This window comes from Ranitomeya imitator, chromosome 4 (genome assembly GCF_032444005.1).
Source record: "Ranitomeya imitator isolate aRanImi1 chromosome 4, aRanImi1.pri, whole genome shotgun sequence".
In the NCBI taxonomy this organism is placed as follows: domain Eukaryota; kingdom Metazoa; phylum Chordata; class Amphibia; order Anura; family Dendrobatidae; genus Ranitomeya; species Ranitomeya imitator.
Window position 1 is genome coordinate 637,614,339 of NC_091285.1, and position 19,279 is coordinate 637,633,617.

Here is a 19,279-nt window from a genome sequence, read left to right on the forward strand (position 1 = left end):
AAATTGCAAACCAAAGAAATACAAGCTGGAACTTAGCTTCTGATGGGAAGACAGGTCACAAGAACGATCCAGGAGTGAACTAGACCAATACTGGAACATTGACAGGTGGCATGGAGCAAAGATCTAAGTGGAGTTAAATAGAGCAGCAGCTAACGAATTAACCTCGTCACCTGTGAAACTCAGAAACACCCACCAGAGGAAGTCCATGGACAGAACCGGCCGAAGTACCATTCATGACCACAGGAGGGAGCCCGACAACAGAATTCACAACAGTACCCCCCCTTGAGGAGGGGTCACCGAACCCTCACCAGAGCCCCCAGGCCGACCAGGATGAGCCAAATGAAAGGCACGAACCAGATCGGCAGCATGAACGTCAGAGGCAAAAACCCAGGAATTATCTTCCTGACCATAACCATTCCACTTGACCAGGTACTGGAGTTTCCGTCTCGAAACACGAGAATCCAAAATCTTCTACACCACATACTCCAACTCCCCCTCAACTAACACCGGGGCAGGAGGATCAACACATGGAACCACAGGCGCCACGTATCTCCGCAATAACGACCTATGGAACACATTATGGATGGCAAAAGAAGCTGGAAGGGCCAAACGAAATGACACAGGATTGATAACCTCAGAAATCTTATACGGACCAATGAAACGAGGCTTAAACTTAGGAGAGGAAACCTTCATAGGAACATAACGAGACGACAACCAAACCAAATCCCCAACATGAAGTCGGGGACCCACACAGCGCCGGCGGTTAGCGAAACGTTGAGCCTTCTCCTGGGACAATGTCAAATTGTCCACCACATGAGTCCAAATCTGCTGCAACCTATCCACCACAGTATCTACACCAGGACAGTCTGAAGACTCAACTTGCCCTGAAGAGAAACGAGGATGGAAACCAGAATTGCAGAAAAACGGCGAAACCAAAGTAGCCGAGCTGGCCCGATTATTAAGGGCGAACTCAGCCAACGGCAAAAAGGACACCCAATCATCCTAATCAGCAGAAACAAAGCATCTCAGATATGTTTCCAAAGTTTGATTAGTTCGTTCGGTTTGGCCATTTGTCTGAGGATGGAAAGCTGAGGAAAAAGACAAATCAATGCCCATCCTAGCACAAAAGGATCGCCAAAACCTTGAAACAAACTGGGAACCTCTGTCAGAAACGATGTTCTCCGGGATACCATGTAAACGAACCACATGCTGGAAAAATAATGGAACCAAATCAGAGGAGGAAGGCAAATTAGACAAAGGTACCAAATGGACCATCTTAGAAAAGCGATCACAAACCACCCAAATGACCGACATCTTTTGAGAGACGGGGAGATCCGAAATAAAATCCATAGAAATATGCGTCCAGGGCCTCTTCGGGACCGGCAAGGGCAAAAGCAACCCACTGGCACGAGAACAGCAGGGCTTAGCCCGAGCACAAGTCCCACAGGACTGCACAAAAGAACGCACATCCCACGACAAAGACGGCCACCAGAAGGATCTAGCCACCAAATCTCTGGTACCAAAGATTCCAGGATGCCCAGCCAACACTGGACAATGAATCTCAGAGATAACTCTACTAGTCCATCTATCAGGGACAAACAGTTTCTCCGCTGGGCAACGGTCAGGTCTATCAGCCTGAAATTTTTGCAGCACCCGCAGTAAATCAGGGGAGATGGCAGACAAAATTACCCCCTCTTTGAGAATACCCGCCGGCTCAGGAACACCCGGAGAGTCAGGCACAAAATTCCTTGACAGGGCATCAGCCTTCACATTCTTAGAGCCCGGAAGGTACGAAACCACAAAATCAAAACGGGAGAAAAATAATGACCATCGAGCCTGTCTCGGATTCAACCGTTTGGCAGACTCAAGATAAGTCAAATTCTTGTGATCTGTCAAGACCACCACGCGATGCTTGGCTCCTTCCAGCCAATGACGCCACTCCTCGAATGCCCACTTCATGGCCAACAATTCACGATTACCAACATCATAGTTACTCTCAGCAGGCGAAAACTTTCTAGAAAAGAAAGCACATGGCTTCATCACCGAGCCATCAGAACTTCTTTGCAACAAAACAACCCCTGCTCCAATCTCAGAAGCATCAACCTCAACCTGAAACGGGAGTGAAACATCTGGCTGGCACAACACAGGGGCAGAAGAAAAACGATGCTTCAACTCCTGAAAAGCCTCTACAGCCGCAGAAGACCAATTGACCACATCAGCACCCTTCTTGGTCAAATCAGTCAACGGTTTAGCAACAGTAGAAAAATTAGCGATGAAGCGCCGATAAAAATTAGCAAAGCCCAGGAACTTTTGCAGGCTCTTCACAGATGTCGGCTGAGTCCAATCGTAAATGGCTTGGACATTAACAGGGTCCATCTCGATAGTAGAAGGGGAAAAAATGAACCCCAAAAATGAAACCTTCTGAACTCCAAAGAGACACTTTGACCCCTTCACAAACAAGGAATTCGCACGAAGGACCTGGAACACCATTCTGACCTGCTTCACATGAGACTCCCAATCATCCGAAAAGACCAAAATATCATCCAAATACACAATCAGGAATTTATCCAGGTACTCTCGGAAGATGTCATGCATAAAGGACTGAAATACTGATGGAGCATTGGAAAGCCCGAATGGCATAACCAGGTACTCAAAATGGCCCTCGGGCGTATTAAATGCTGTTTTCCATTCATCGCCTTGTTTAATACGCACAAGATTATACGCCCCTCGAAGATCTATCTTGGTGAACCAACTAGCCCCTTTAATACGAGCAAACAAATCAGACAGCAACGGCAAAGGATACTGAAATTTGACTGTAATTTTATTAAGAAGGCAGTAATCAATACAAGGTCTCAAAGAACCATCCTTCCTGGCCACAAAAAAGAACCCTGCTCCTAACGGTGATGACGACGGGCGAATATGGCCTTTCTCCAAGGATTCCTTTATATAACTCCGCATAGCGGCGTGTTCTGGCACAGATAAATTGAACAATCGGCCCTTAGGAAACTTACTACCAGGAATCAAACTAATTGCACAATCGCAATCCCTATGAGGAGGTAGGGCACTGGCTTTGGGCTCATCAAATACATCACGATAATCCGACAAAAACTCTGGAACTTCAGAAGGAGTGGAAGACGAAATAGACAAAAATGGAACATCACCATGTACCCCCTGGCAACCCCAGCTGGACACAGACATAGATTTCCAGTCCAATACTGGATTATGAACCTGTAGCCATGGCAACCCCAAAACGACCACATCATGCAGATTATGCAACACCAGAAAGTGGATATCCTCCTGATGTGCAGGAGCCATGCACATGGTCAATTGGGTCCAGTACTGAGGCTTATTCTTGGCCAAAGGCGTAGCATCAATTCCTCTCAATGGAATAGGATACTGCAAGGGCTCCAAGAAAAAACCACAGCGCCTAGCATACTCCAAGTCCATCAAATTCAGGGCAGCGCCTGAATCCACAAATGCCATAACAGAATAGGATGACAAAGAGCAAATCAGAGTAACAGACAATAGAAATTTAGACTGTACCGTACCAATGGTGGCAGACCTAGCGAACCGCTTAGTGCGCTTTGGACAATCGGAGATAGCATGAGTGGAATCACCACAGTAAAAACATAGCCCATTCTGATGTCTGTGTTCTTGCCGTTCAGCTCTGGTCAAAGTCCTATCACATTGCATAGGCTCAGGCCCATGCTCAGATAGTACCGCCAAATGGTGCACAGCTTTACGCTCACGCAAGCGTCGATCGATCTGAATGGCCAAGGACATAGACTCATTCAGACCAGCAGGCATGGGAAACCCCACCATGACATCCTTAAGGGCTTCAGAGAGACCCTTTCTGAAGATTGCTGCCAGGGCACATTCATTCCACTGAGTGAGCACAGACCACTTTCTAAACTTCTGACAATATATCTCCACTTCATCCTGACCCTGACACAGAGCCAGCAAGATTTTCTCTGCCTGATCCACTGAATTAGGTTCGTCATAAAGCAATCCAAGCGCCAGGAAAAACGCATCAACATCACGCAATGCCGGATCTCCTGGCGCAAGGGAAAATGCCCAGTCTTGAGGGTCACCACGTAACAAAGAAATAATGATCTTTACTTGTTGAACAGGGTCACCTGAGGAGCGAGGTTTCAAGGCAAGAAACAATTTACAATTATTTTTGAAATTCAAGAACTTAGATCTATCACCAAAAAACAAATCAGAAATTGGAATCCTAGGCTCTGACATCGGATTCTGAACCACAAAATCTTGAATGTTTTGTATCCTTGTAGTGAGATTATCCATCCAAGAGGACAGACCTTGAATATCCATGTTTACATCAGTGTCCTGAACCACCCAGAGGTAAATGGGAAAATAGAAACAAAACACACTGCAAAGAAAAAAAAATGGTCTCAGAACTTCTCTTATCCCTCTATTGAGATGCATTAGTACTTTTGGCCACCTGTACTGTTATGACCTGGTGGTCAGGACAAAAATGGACCTGGTGGTTAAGAGCACACGGAATGACCTGATAGTTACTGATAATAAGGATGAGCTCTGGGACGTGGGAACTCTGCTGACCGCAATCCATAAACCTATCAAACACACTAGAAATAGCTGTGGATTGCGTCTAACTCTCCCTAAGCAACTCGGCACAGCCTAAGAAACTAGCTAGCCCTGAAGATAGAAAAATAAAGGCTACCTTGCCTCAGAGAAATTCCCCAAAGGAAAAGGCAGCCCCCCACATATAATGACTGTGAGTAAAGATGAAAATACAAACACAGAGATGAAATAGATCAGAGCAACAAATTAAATAGCAAGCTGGGCAGAAAAATAGCAAACCAAAGAAATACAAGCTGGAACTTAGCTTCTGATGGGAAGACAGGTCACAAGAACGATCCAGAAGTGAACTAGACCAATACTGGAACATTGACAGGTGGCATGGAGCAAAGATCTAAGTGGAGTTAAATAGAGCAGCAGCTAACGAATTAACCTCGTCACCTGTGAAACTCAGAAACACCCACCAGAGGAAGTCCATGGACAGAACCAGCCGAAGTACCATTCATGACCACAGGAGGGAGCCCGACAACAGAATTCACAACAGAGCAGGGTTCTTTTTTGTGGCTAAGAAGGATGGCTCTTTGAGACCTTGTATTGATTACCGCCTTCTTAATAAGATCACAGTCAAGTTTCAGTATCCTTTGCCGCTGCTGTCTGATTTGTTTGCTCGGATTAAGGGGGCTAGTTGGTTCACCAAGATAGATCTTCGAGGGGTGTATAATCTTGTGCGAATTAAACAGGGCGATGAATGGAAAACAGCATTTAATACGCCCGAGGGCCATTTTGAGTACCTGGTTATGCCATTCGGGCTTTCTAATGCTCCATCTGTGTTTCAGTCCTTTATGCATGACATCTTCCGAGAGTACCTGGATAGATTCATGATTGTATATTTGGATGACATTTTGGTCTTTTCGGATGATTGGGAGACTCATGTGAAGCAGGTCAGAATGGTGTTCCAGGTCCTTCGTGCGAATTCCTTGTTTGTGAAGGGGTCAAAGTGTCTCTTTGGAGTTCAGAAGGTTTCATTTTTGGGTTTCATTTTTTCCCCTTCTACTATCGAGATGGACCCTGTTAAGGTTCAGGCCATTTATGACTGGACTCAGCCGACATCTGTGAAGAGCCTGCAGAAGTTCCTGGGCTTTGCTAATTTTTACCGTCTCTTCATCGCTAATTTTTCTATTATTGCTAAACCGTTGACTGATTTGACCAAGAAAGGTGCTGATGTGGTCAATTGGTCCTCTGCGGCTGTAGAGGCTTTTCAGGAGTTGAAGCGTCGTTTTTCTTCTGCCCCTGTGTTGTGCCAGCCAGATGTTTCGCTTCCGTTTCAGGTCGAGGTTGATGCTTCTGCGATTGGAGCAGGGGCTGTTTTGTCGCAAAGAAGTTCTGATGGTTTGGTGATGAAACCATGTGCCTTCTTTTCTAGAAAATTCTCGCCTGCTGAGCGCAATTATGATGTTGGCAATCGAGAGCTGTTGGCCATGAAGTGGGCATTCGAGGAGTGGCGACATTGGCTTGAAGGAGCTAAACATCTCGTGGTGGTCTTGACGGATCACAAGAATTTGACTTATCTCGAGTCTGCCAAACGGTTGAATCCTAGACAGGCTCGATGGTCGCTCTTTTTCTCCCGTTTTGATTTTGTGGTTTCATACCTTCCGGGATCTAAGAATGTGAAGGCTGATGCCCTGTCAAGGAGTTTTGTGCCTGACTCTCCGGGTGTTCCGGAGCCGGCGGGTATTCTTAAAGAGGGGGTAATTTTGTCTGCCATCTCCCCTGATTTGCGGCGCGTGCTGCAGAAGTTTCAGGCTGATAGACCTGACCGTTGTCCAACGGAGAAACTGTTTGTTCCTGATAGATGGGCTAGTAGAGTTATCTCTGAGGTTCATTGTTCGGTGTTGGCTGGTCATCATGGAATCTTTGGTACCAGAGATTTGGTAGCTAGATCCTTTTGGTGGCCTTCTTTGTCACGGGATGTGCGTTCTTTTGTGCAGTCCTGTGGGACTTGTGCTCGGGCTAAGCCCTGCTGTTCTCGTGCCAGTGGGTTGCTTTTGCCCTTGCCGGTCCCGAAGAGGCCCTGGATGCATATTTCCATGGATTTTATTTCTGATCTCCCTGTTTCTCAAAGGATGTCGGTCATTTGGGTGGTTTGTGATCGCTTCTCTAAGATGGTCCATTTGGTACCCTTGTCTAAATTGCCTTCCTCCTCTGATTTGGTGCCATTGTTTTTCCAGCATGTGGTTCGTTTGCATGGCATTCCGGAGAACATCGTCTCGGACAGAGGTTCCCAGTTTGTTTCGAGGTTTTGGTGGTCCTTTTGTGCTAAGATGGGCATTGATTTGTCTTTTTCTTCGGCTTTCCATCCTCAGACTAATGGCCAAACCGAACAAACTAATCAGACTTTGGAAACATATCTGAGATGCTTTGTTTCTGCTGATCAGGATGATTGGGTGTCCTTCTTACCTTTGGCTGAGTTCGCCCTTAATAATTGGGCCAGCTCGGCTACTTTGGTTTCTCCTTTGTTCTGTAATTCTGGTTTCCATCCTCGTTTCTCTTCAGGGCAGGTTCGGACTGTCCTGGTGTGGATACTGTGGTGGACAGGTTGCAGCAAATTTGGACTCATGTGGTGGACAATTTGACATTGTCCCAGGAGAAGGCTCAACATTTCGCTAACCGCCGGCGCTGTGTTGGTCCCCGACTTCGTGTTGGGGATTTGGTTTGGTTGTCATCTCGTCATGTTCCTATGAAGGTTTCCTCTCCTAAGTTTAAGCCTCGTTTCATTGGGCCATATAAGATTTCTGAAGTTCTTAATCCTGTGTCATTTCGTTTGGACCTTCCAGCTTCTTTTGCCATCCATAATGTGTTCCATAGGTCGTTATTGCGGAGATACGTGGTGCCTATGGTTCCCTCCGTTGATCCTCCTGCCCCGGTGTTGGTCGAGGGGGAGTTGGAGTATGTGTTGGAGAAGATTTTGGATTTTCATGTTTCGAGACGGAAACTCCAGTACCTGGTCAAGTGGAAGGGTTATGGTCAGGAAGATAATTCCTGGGTTTTTGCCTCTGATGTTCATGCTGCCGATCTAGTTCGTGCCTTTCATTTGGCTCATCCTGATCGGCCTGGGGGCTCTGGTGAGGGTTCGGTGACCCCTCCTCAAGGGGGGGTACTGTTGTGAATTCTGTTGTCGAGCTCCCTCCTGTGGTCGTGAATGGTACTTCAGCGAGTTCTGTCTATGGACTCCCTCTGGTGGCTGTGAGTGGAGCTGCTGCTTCTGAGGTTCATTACACAGGTGACGTGGTTTATCCTGTGGTTGGCTGCTCTATTTAACTCCACTCAGATCGTTACTCCATGCCAGCTGTCAATGTTCCTGCATTTGTTCAGTTCGCTCTTGGATCTTTCTGGTGACCTGTCTATTCCAGCAGAAGCTAAGTTCCTGCTAGTTATTATTTGTTCATTGTTTCCTTGTCCAGCTGGATATCATAATTTTGTCTTGCTAGCTGGAAGCTCTGGGACGCAGAGTGGCATCTCCGCACCGTTAGTCGGTGCGGAGGTCTTTTTGCACACTCTGCGTGGTCTTTTGTAGTTTTTTGTGCTGACCGCAAATATACCTTTCCTATCCTCTGTCTGTTTAGTAAGTCTGGCCTCCCTTTGCTGAAATCTGTTTCATTTCTATGTTTGTGACTTCATCTTAACTCACAGTCAATATATGTGGGGGGCTTCCTTTACCTTTGGGGAATTTTCCGAGGCAAGGTAGGCTTTATTTTCTATCTCTAGGGCTAGCTAGCTCTTAGGCTGTGAAGAGGCATCTAGGGAGAGTCAGGAACGCTCCACGGCTATTTCTAGTGTGTGTGATAGGATTAGGGGTTGCGGTCAGCAGAGCTCCCACATCCCAGAGCTTGTCTTGTGTGAGTTTAACTATCAGGTCGTGCCGGGTGCTCCTAACCACCAGGTCATAACAGGTAACGCCCCCGGAGGTGACGTGGCGCCGCCCATAATACACAGCGCACCAGCATCCTTGTTGCTATGGACGCTCGTGCTGTGTATTGCCGGCCAATCTGTGACGCGCAAGCGCAGTGAGCCTAAGTGACGAGGCCGCTATGTTGGAGGTGCTGTGCTCTGTAGTGCGGACCCCGAAGCTAGTGCGCATGCGCGGTGATGCCCGGCGGTGTCAGTCCCTGGGAACCATATATATGCAACCAGGAAGTCTATAATGCAACCCCTCTATAAGGTGTGACTAAGATACAGGGAAAAAATGGCCAATCTGGATATAGATGGGTGTATGTATAGTGTAATTCACTTAGATTAAAGCGGAAATACCTGATACATGGATGGAGAACCTAATCTAACACTGATTGTATATGGAGGGTGTAGAAGGGGGAAAAAATATAGAAATAAAAATTAAAAATAAAAAGTGGAAAATCAAAAAATATATTAAATAAATAAATACTGAAGAAAAATATAAATACTGAACCTGTTGAGTCTGGCACGATGTTGTATGAAATAGAATATAAAGACCAAATTAATATAAAAAAATGTAAAAAAAATATATGGAGATGATAAAGAAAAATTATTAAATGGAAAATAAAAAATAAAGAATAAAAATAAAATAAAAAAATTAAATTAAAAAAGGATGAATAAAAAATAAAAAATAAAAACTAAACTATAAATGAAAAATAAAAAATAAATAATAGAAGAACTAACACAAGTAGTTCACATAGACCCAGTCTTAATTCTTATAGAGCACGGACTCACCAACAGAGGATCAAAGTCAGCGTGTCTGAAAAATTAAAAGGGGAGATGGTTAATGACCCTGTAGGATAGACTAGAGAAATCTATATATGCCAATCTATTTCCCTATTAAGACCCCTCAATTCCAAGGTATCTAAAGTGTATATCCAGTATGTTTCTCTCCGTTTTAAAAGCTTAATATGGTCTCCCCCTCTCCTTGGACGTGGCACTTGTTCCACAACCTGGAAACGCAGCTGCGCAACCAAGTGTTTGTACTTATGGTACCGTCACACAGTGCAATTTTGATCGCTACGACGGCACGATTTGTGACGTTCGAGCGATATAGGTACGATATCGCAGCGTGTGACACGCTCCTGCGATCAGGGACCCCGCTGTGAATCGTACGTCGTAGCACATCGTTTGAAACTTTCTTTCGTCGTCTAGTGTCCCGCTGTGGCGGCATGATCGCATGGTGTGACAAAGGTGTGCACGATATTGTATACGATGTAAAGGGCGGAGGAGCTGGCTACGTAGGAGCGCTGAATTCTCCACCTCCCGTGTGCTGATTGGGCGGTACAATACTGTGCGCTCATTCGACAAAGGACTATTGTTCCCAGCGGATAAAACCGGAGCTCTCGAGCGCGCTATTCATTTCTCTCTGTAGCACGTGCTGTGAACAGAACTCCTAAATTCGCTGGATTCCCTGGACTTTTAACTACTGGACTTTTACCGCAAAAGGTATGTATAACGCTACAGCGTAGCATATGTTGCGCTTCAACGGGGATAAACGCTGGAGTGTGGTTGATTGTTCCTTTGAGTAGGGTAGGCCTGAGAACCTCAGGTACACAGCTGTTGCGTGGCCCAATTAATTAATCCTTTTACAGATCGAGATGGTTGACTGCCCCATTTAATACCAGTAGTAACATATATAGTTATTAGATCAATGGTCAGAACATTGTTTTGTAAGCACGTGTATTTATTGTACGTTTGTTTTCTTTTTAGGAACTATGCTCACTTCCGATGAGAGTTCTGTTGTTGCTGCTGCCCTGGTGTTTGAGGCAGCACGTCTCCAAGAGGAGAGACGTCCTAAACGAAAACGTCGCATGTGGACCCGGAGCTGGCTGCAGAAAAGATCCACATTGTCACACATGGGTCTCATAAGAGAGTTACGTGACAATAACCCTCAAGATTTCCGAAACTACCTTCGGATGTCCGAGGAATCCTTCAAAATAATACTGTCTGCTGTTACGCCACTCATACAAAGGTGTGATACGCCGATGCGTGCAGCCGTGCCCGTGGAGGAAAGGTTGGCGGTGACACTGCGCTTCCTGGCAACAGGAAGGTCTCTTCAGGATTTGCAGTTTTCCGCAGCTGTTTCCAGACCTTTCCTGAGCGTTGTGATTCCGGAGACATGCGAGGCCATTGTGCAGAGCTTAAGGCATTATATGGAGGTACTACTATTTTTTTTTGGCTGCTGTGTTATGTCGATATATTATACTAGCTATTGAACCAGTTCTACGCCCTGATGGCGAGCATTTCTATAGGTATATGTTCTACATCCTATCATGTGCTGCTCCCATCCTGCGCCCCCATTCAGACATGTGCTGCTGTGATCCTGCGCCTCCATTCTGACATGTGCTGCTACCATTTTGCGGCTCCATTCTGATATGTGCTGCTCCAACCCTGCGCCACCCTTTTTTATTTGCTGCTCCCAACGTAATTTTATTGATTCTATTATTTAGATATATTGTTTAGCACCCCCTCTGAGTCACCGAAGCCATCTGTAAAAAAAATGGCTGCCTGCATACTCTGTGTTGTTGACTTTGTTATACTAATCCATACTGCGCCTCAATCGCTGTAGGATGTCCACATGAGAGTGTATGTGCATAATATATTTGACCAAATTTGTACATGTTTCCTTCTCATCTTGCAGTTTCCCAAGACGGCGGATGACTGGAAGAGGATTGGTTCCGATTTTGATGAGCTGTGGCAGTTTCCAAACTGCGGTGGTGCATTAGATGGAAAGCATGTGCGCATCACGCAACCAGCCAACTCTGGATCATTTTTTTTCAACTACAAAGGATATTTCAGTGTGATCCTCATGGCCCTTGTCAATGCAAACTATGAGTTTGTCGATGTGGATGTTGGCATGAATGGTCGAGTCTCCGACGGTGGTGTTTTTGAACACACTTCATTTGGGGAAAGCTTGAGGAACAATGAACTGCTGTTGCCACTAAATGAAGACACAAAAGCAAACCTAAATTTTGTCTTCATCGCTGATGAAGCTTTCCCTCTTCATCCACATTTGCTGAAGCCATTTGCACAGAGAACACTCACACCGGAGCGCAGAATCTTTAATTACCGGTTGTCGAGGGCCCGTCGTGTGGTTGAAAATGCCTTTGGGATAATGGCAAATCGGTTTAGAGTGTTCCACACAGCTATCAACTTGAAGCTGCCGTCTATAGACATTGTGGTTTTGGCATGCTGTGTGCTCCATAATTTCCTGAGACGTCATGATACGAACTCCTATTCTCCTCCTTCGTTTATTGATGCAGTGGACGCACGAACCGGAGATATTGTGCCCGGGGAATGGCGTACACAACCTGAAAATTTTACAGCTCTTCAAGCTCTTGGATCTGGCAGACAGGCAGACGATGCAAGGGACTGTCGCGAAAAATACTGTCAGTACTTTAATGGTTCTGGAGCTGTACCGTGGCAGGATCGCGCCGTATAACATAAAAATTTGTTTTTTTGCTTTGCTGTCATATAAACCTCTCTAAATAACTTTAAATGTGATGCCTATACAATGGTGCTGTTAACCCTTATAGCTTGGTAAACATTAAAGAAAGAATGCGAAGATTTTTGGTTTTTTTTGTAACACTTCTTGGTTTTAAATTATTTTACAACAAAATATAACATAACCCCCCCACCAAAAAAATTTTATCTCCTGCCCAAGAGGTGTCGCAGCGTCACGCCCTGCTGCTCCACTTGACTCTGGAGGAGCGCTGCTGTCTGCTGCAGGAGCGCTGCTGTCCGCTCCAGTCGCAATTGTCTCGCCAGGAGCTCTCTTACGGTGGCCGTTTCTGTGGATAGAAGAGGTTGGAGAACCAACGTTGATTCCTCTGAAAATACATCTCGACCTCTGGGGCAGGACCTAATTTTCTGTGTTGTAAATTTCTATTTGGTCTGGCACCACAGGGCGATGTAAATTTTAATATATTTTACAGTTTTGGTTGTCTATGGTGACATCCAGCAGAAAACCACTCGCATTATCTTGATACTTACGGAGAAGGGACGCCGGTTCCTCATTGCCAGAACCAGAGCTGCTAATGTCCCATCCCAGCGATCTGGCCACTGCTGCAGCACCTAAAAGCAAATAATAACAGATCTGGTTAACTATGGAACACGCCGTTGGGAAGCGCTCGCAGTTTTGGTCACTTACGTATGTTAGCTTCTGGGGAGAATGCCGCGGACCCGGGGGAGGAAGAGGAGTGTCGAAAGGGAGGTGTTGAGGGTGGTGTAGGGGTGCGAGGCCGTCTGCTCTCTGGTGGTGGCGTGGTAGGCCGCTGGGTCATTACTGCGTCTGTAATGTATTCAAATATTTCCGCTACCCTCTTATGTCCCGTATGCAGTTGAAAAACTTTAATCTATGATTGTTAACTTACGTGACGTCACGGACTGTGGGCTCCCGCTGGTGGTGGATGCTGTGGTGCTGCTGGCAATGGCAGGTACCTGTTGCCGCCGCTGTCTCTCTACACAGAAAGTTTACAAACGCAATCTTTAAAAACACATGTAGAGTGCTGCAGATCAAAGCTAACAATATACTGAAACATAAAATTTATATCACACTTCACAGGGGTGCGAGGGTGCATGGTCGCAACAGATGGTGGAGGTGTGGTAGGCCGCTGGGTCATTACTGCGTCTGTAATGTCTTCAAATATTTCAGGTACCCTGTTATGTCCCGTGTGATGTTAAAAAAAATGCAATAAATGATTGTGAACTTACGTGATGTCCCGGACTGTGGGCTCCCACTGGTGCCTGAAGATGGGGTACTGGTGGCAATGGTGGGTCTGACTTGCCGCCGCTGTCTCTCTACACCTAAAGTAAAGAATCACAATGTTTACACACAAATGTTGAGTGCTGCAGAGCAAAGCTTACAATATACTCAAACATAAAATCGAGATCACACTTTACAGGGGTGCGATACTCTGACATGTCTGTGGGCTCTGGGGTTCAATGGTCTTCCTGTCTTTGGAAAACGTATTATTTCATCTGTAGGCCAACCTCCTCCGTTAATATTTATGGGAAATTGAGAAAGTAAAAATTATGGACATCTTAATAATTTCAAGATGGAGGTTGAGATTAGGGAACCCGACAAGTTTTCTCACGGACAACGCATATTCTGCTTGGAGAATAACTAAATTGTACAAAAACGGGGCATGTGTTTTAATGCATTTGAGGTCACGTTGGCAACCATGAGCGCAAGACTCCCTCCCAAACCCCCCCCCCTCCTGACAGCGTGCATCTCCCAATCCCCCCATACTAGTACTTGCCTCGCCTTGCCTCCGCACGCAACTCCGCAAACATTTGTGGCGTTTTATAGCGGAGGTCAGCCCATTTTTTACGCAGCTGAAGCTGACTGCGGCAGACGCCAAACCTCCTCTCCATCATTCTTGTTATGTGGCCAAGCACTTCTCGCTTGTGGATGTGTGGGTGGGCAGGGCGGCTCTCCAGACCCTCGTAATCCATGGCATCCATCTGGGAAATAAAAAAAGGAGTTCTGGCTGCCCCAGAGGAGCAGAACGCATTCTCGCCGCCATTTTAGATGGAATGACCCTGAAGAGCAACGCCCAGAGGAGGAGCTGCGCTCCGCCGTCCTGCCGCGCCATTGGCATCGCAATAGCGTTGCCGTTTATGAACAGCGTCACATTTGTGACGACTGAGCGTTAAGAAAGGAACGCACATAGTAAATGCCGTTCGAAGTATCGTTATATAACGCCGGAGCGGCACGTTAAGTACGCTCGTGGTCTATGACGGCGTGATGACGTTACAGCGTTCCTGCGTGCCTGCCCTAGCTTGTTTTTGTCCCCTGACATCGTGATAATGGCTGCCAGTCGCCGTGGTCCACCTATGGGCATCCCAGAGCTCAAGTTCCTTATTGGAACAATGGATAGGATGCAGTATGAAACCACAGGGATGGTGCTGCACCGCAACCAGCACAAGGAGGAAGTTGTCCGTGTGGTGTCTGAGGGCCTCAGGAAGCGGTTTGGGATAACTCGGACCAAGGCCCAGATTGTTAAAAAATGGGGCGATCTCAAGTCGAAAAGGCCAGAGCGCCTGCAGGAGCTTCGCCAGGAGATTAGCAGAGGTTAGTACTCAGGTACCCAAAAGTATGTTGGACAGCTATGGGACAGTTTGAACGTTGCAGAGCCACTATGTGCCACACCTATGGGACAGTTTGAACGTTGCAGAGCCACTATGTGCCACTGCTATGGGACAGTTTGAATGTTGCAGAGCCACTATGTGCCACAGCTATGGGACAGTTTGAACGTTGCAGAGCCACTATGTGCCACAGCTATGGGACAGTTTGAACGTTGCAGAGCCACAGCTATGGGACAGTTTGAACGTTGCAGAGCCACTATGTGCCACAGCTATGGGACAGTTTGAACGTTGCAGAGCCACTATGTGCCACAGCTATGGGACAGTTTGAACGTTGCAGAGCCACTATGTGCCACAGCTATGGGACAGTTTGAACGTTGCAGAGCCACTATGTGCCACAGCTATGGGACAGTTTCTACGTTGCAGAGCCACTATGTGCCACTGCTATGGGACAGTTTGAATGTTGCAGAGCCACTATGTGCCACAGCTATGGGACAGTTTGAACGTTGCAGAGCCACTATGTGCCACAGCTATGGGACAGTTTGAACGTTGCAGAGCCACTATGTGCCACAGCTATGGGACAGTTTGAACGTTGCAGAGCCACTATGTGCCACAGCTATGGGACAGTTTGAACGTTGCAGAGCCACTATGTGCCACAGCTATGGGACAGTTTGAACGTTGCAGAGCCACTATGTGCCACAGCTATGGGACAGTTTGAACGTTGCAGAGCCACTATGTGCCACAGCTATGGGACAGTTTCTACGTTGCAGAGCCACTATGTGCCACTGCTATGGGACAGTTTGAATGTTGCAGAGCCACTATGTGCCACAGCTATGGGACAGTTTGAACGTTGCAGAGCCACTATGTGCCACAGCTATGGGACAGTTTGAACGTTGCAGAGCCACTATGTGCCACAGCTATGGGACAGTTTGAACGTTGCAGAGCCACTATGTGCCACAGCTATGGGACAGTTTGAACGTTGCAGAGCCACTATGTGCCACAGCTATGGGACAGTTTGAACGTTGCAGAGCCACTATGTGCCACAGCTATGGGACAGTTTGAACGTTGCAGAGCCACTATGTGCCACAGCTATGGGACAGTTTGAACGTTGCAGAGCCACTATGTGCCACAGCTATGGGACAGTTTGAACGTTGCAGAGCCACTATGTGCCACAGCTATGGGACAGTTTGAACGTTGCAGAGCCACTATGTGCCACAGCTATGGGACAGTTTGAACGTTGCAGAGCCACTATGTGCCACAGCTATGGGACAGTTTGAACGTTGCAGAGCCACTATGTGCCACAGCTATGGGACAGTTTGAACGTTGCAGAGCCACTATGTGCCACAGCTATGGGACAGTTTGAACGTTGCTGAGCCACTATGTGCCACAGCTATGGGACAGTATGAACGGTGAAAAGTACTATGTGCCACAGCTATGGGACAGTTTGAACGTTGCAGAGCCACTATGTGCCACAGCTATGGGACAGTTTGAACGTTGCAGAGCCACTATGTGCCACAGCTATGGGACAGTTTGAACGTTGCAGAGCCACTATGTGCCACAGCTATGGGACAGTTTGAACGTTGCTGAGCCACTATGTGCCACAGCTATGGGACAGTATGAACGGTGAAAAGTACTATGTGCCACAGCTATGGGACAGTTTGAACGTTGCAGAGCCACTATGTGCCACAGCTATGGGACAGTTTGAACGTTGCTGAGCCACTATGTGCCACAGCTATGGGACAGTTTGAACGTTGCAGAGCCACTATGTGCCACAGCTATGGGACAGTTTGAACGTTGCAGAGCCACTATGTGCCACAGCTATGGGACAGTTTGAACGTTGCTGAGCCACTATGTGCCACAGCTATGGGACAGTTTGAACGTTGCAGAGCCACTATGTGCCACAGCTATGGGACAGTTTGAACGTTGCAGAGCCACTATGTGCCACAGCTATGGGACAGTTTGAACGTTGCTGAGCCACTATGTGCCACAGCTATGGGACAGTATGAACGGTGAAAAGTACTATGTGCCACAGCTATGGGACAGTTTGAACGTTGCAGAGCCACTATGTGCCACAGCTATGGGACAGTTTGAACGTTGCTGAGCCACTATGTGCCACAGCTATGGGACAGTTTGAACGTTGCAGAGCCACTATGTGCCACAGCTATGGGACAGTTTGAACGTTGCAGAGCCACTATGTGCCACAGCTATGGGACAGTTTGAACGTTGCTGAGCCACTATGTGCCACAGCTATGGGACAGTATGAACGGTGAAAAGTACTATGTGGCACAGCTAACTGCTGACCGAACTTTTTTTTTCCTTCACAGAGGCAAAGAGACAGCGCCGCCGTAGACACGAGGCATCACACACCGCCTCTGAAGTCCCAGAGCCCTCCGGGTCAAAGACAACTGATCCTAGTAGGTTCCCACAATAATGTGATTTGGATTTGGTTGCAGGTCCCCTCCTCCCCCCCCCCCCCGGCAGCCAGTGTTGCCATATATGCTAACAGACCTTTTTTTTAAAAAAAAATTTTTCCTTCACAGAGGCAAAGACACAGCGCCGCCGTAGCGACGAGGCTTCTCACACCGCCTCTGAAGTCCCAGAGCCCTCCGGGTCAAAGACAACTGATCCTAGTAGGTTCCCACAATAATGTGATTTGGATTTGGTTGCAGGTCCCCTCCTCCCCCCCCCCCCCCGGCAGCCAGTGTTGCCATATATGCTGACAGACCTTTTTTTTTTTTTTTTTCCCTTCACAGAGGCAAAGACACAGCACCACCGCCGCCACGAGGCATCCCGCACAGCCTCTTCTACATCTGTGCCCTCCGGGTCTACTCCTCCAGATCCTAGTAGGTTCCCACAATTATGTGATTTTGATTCAGTTGCAGGTCCCCTCTTCCCCCCCACCCCCTCCCCCGGCAGCCAGTGTTGCCATATATGCTGACAGACCTTTTTTTTTTTTTTTTTCCCTTCACAGAGGCAAAGACACAGCACCACCGCTGCCACGAGGCATCCCGCACAGCCTCTTCTACATCTGTGCCCTCCGGGTCTACTCCTCCAGATCCTAGTAGGTTCCCACAATTATGTGATTTTGATTCAGTTGCAGGTCCCCTCTTCCCCCCCACCCCCTCCCCCGGCAGCCAGTGTTGCCATATATGCTGACAGACCTTTTTTTTTTTTTTTTCCCTTCACAGAGTCAAAGACACAGCACCACCGCCGCCACGAGGCATCCCGCCCAGCCTCTTCTGGCTCTGTGCCCTCAGGGTCCAATGTCCCGGAGCCCTCCGGGTCAACTCCTCCAGATCCTAGTAGGTTCCCACAATAATGTGATTTGGATTTTGTTTCTGGTCCCCTTCCCCCCCCCCGGCAGCCAGTGTTGCCATATATGCTAACAGAACTTTTTAAAAAAAATTTTTTTTTTTTTTCTTCACAGAGTCAAAGACACAGCACCACCGCCGCCACGAGGCATCCCGCCCAGCCTCTTCTGGCTCTGTGCCCTCCGGGTCAACTCCTCCAGATCCTAGTAGGTTCCCACAATTATGTGATTTGGATTTTGTTTCAGGTCCCCTTCCCCCCCCGGCAGCCAGTGTTGCCATATATGCTAACAGAACTTTTTTAAAAAAAAAATTTTTTTTTTTTCTTCACAGAGTCAAAGACACAGCACCACCGCCGCCACGAGGCATCCCGCCCAGCCTCTTCTGGCTCTGTGCCCTCCGGGTCAACTCCTCCAGATCCTAGTAGGTTCCCACAATTATGTGATTTGGATTTTGTTTCAGGTCCCCTTCCCCCCCCGGCAGCCAGTGTTGCCATATATGCTAACAGACCTTTTTAAAAAATTTTTTTTTTTTTTTTTTTCTTCACAGAGGCAAAGACACAGCACCGCCGCCGCCACGAGGCATCCCGCCCAGCCTCTCCTGGATCTGTGCCCTCCGGGTCAACTCCTCCAGATCCTAGTAGGTTCCCACAATTATGTGATTTGGATTAAGTTGCAGGTCCCCTCTTAACACCCCCCCCCCCTCCCCCGGCAGCCACTGTTGCCATATATGCTGACAGACCTTGTTTTTTTTTTTTCCTTCACAGAGGCAAAGAGACAGCGCCGCCGCCGACAGCACGAGGCATTCAACAGCGACTCAGATCCAGAAGTGCCCTCCGTGCCTCAACATCCTAGTAGGTTCCCACAATTAAGTTATTTGGATTTTGTTGCAGGCCCACTCTTTCACCCCCAACCCAAACCCCCACCCTCCCCCCCTTCCCCCCCAAGTCAGTTTTGCTTATTTTTTTTATTTTTTTTCATTCACAGAAGCAAAGACACATCGGGAGACTACTGTGTTATTAATGTTATGTTTTTTGACCCACAGCTCTCGTCACTGTCAACAAGGAGGATATTGAAGCCGGCATAGACAAGTTACTCCACACTATGGCACATATTCAGGAGCAGCACAATGTGGCAATGGAGGAGCTGCAGAAGCTGCGGGACATGTGCCAGCAGTTGTAGGCGGGCCAATAATCCATTTTTTGTTGTTCCAATTAAAAGATTTTGTTAAACTTTCATTCGATTTTTTTTTTTAGTTAACTGTACATGAATTTGTTACGTTAATTTGTTCCCTCATACAGTGCTGTGATTGAG

General features: G+C 47.2%; 2 long non-coding RNA genes across 2 annotated transcripts; both read left to right on the plus strand.

Moving 5' to 3' along the window:
• Positions 1-17,205: 17,205 nt before the first annotated feature.
• On the plus strand, positions 17,206-17,954 carry LOC138674316 (uncharacterized). The gene is made up of 3 exons (XR_011320592.1): positions 17,206-17,288; positions 17,412-17,501; positions 17,847-17,954. It is a non-coding gene; the product is annotated as an uncharacterized lncRNA (long non-coding RNA).
• Positions 17,955-18,732: 778 nt separating this feature from the next.
• On the plus strand, positions 18,733-19,201 carry LOC138677031 (uncharacterized). Its single transcript, XR_011320854.1, has 2 exons — positions 18,733-18,819; positions 19,011-19,201. It is a non-coding gene; the product is annotated as an uncharacterized lncRNA (long non-coding RNA).
• Positions 19,202-19,279: the final 78 nt, after the last annotated feature.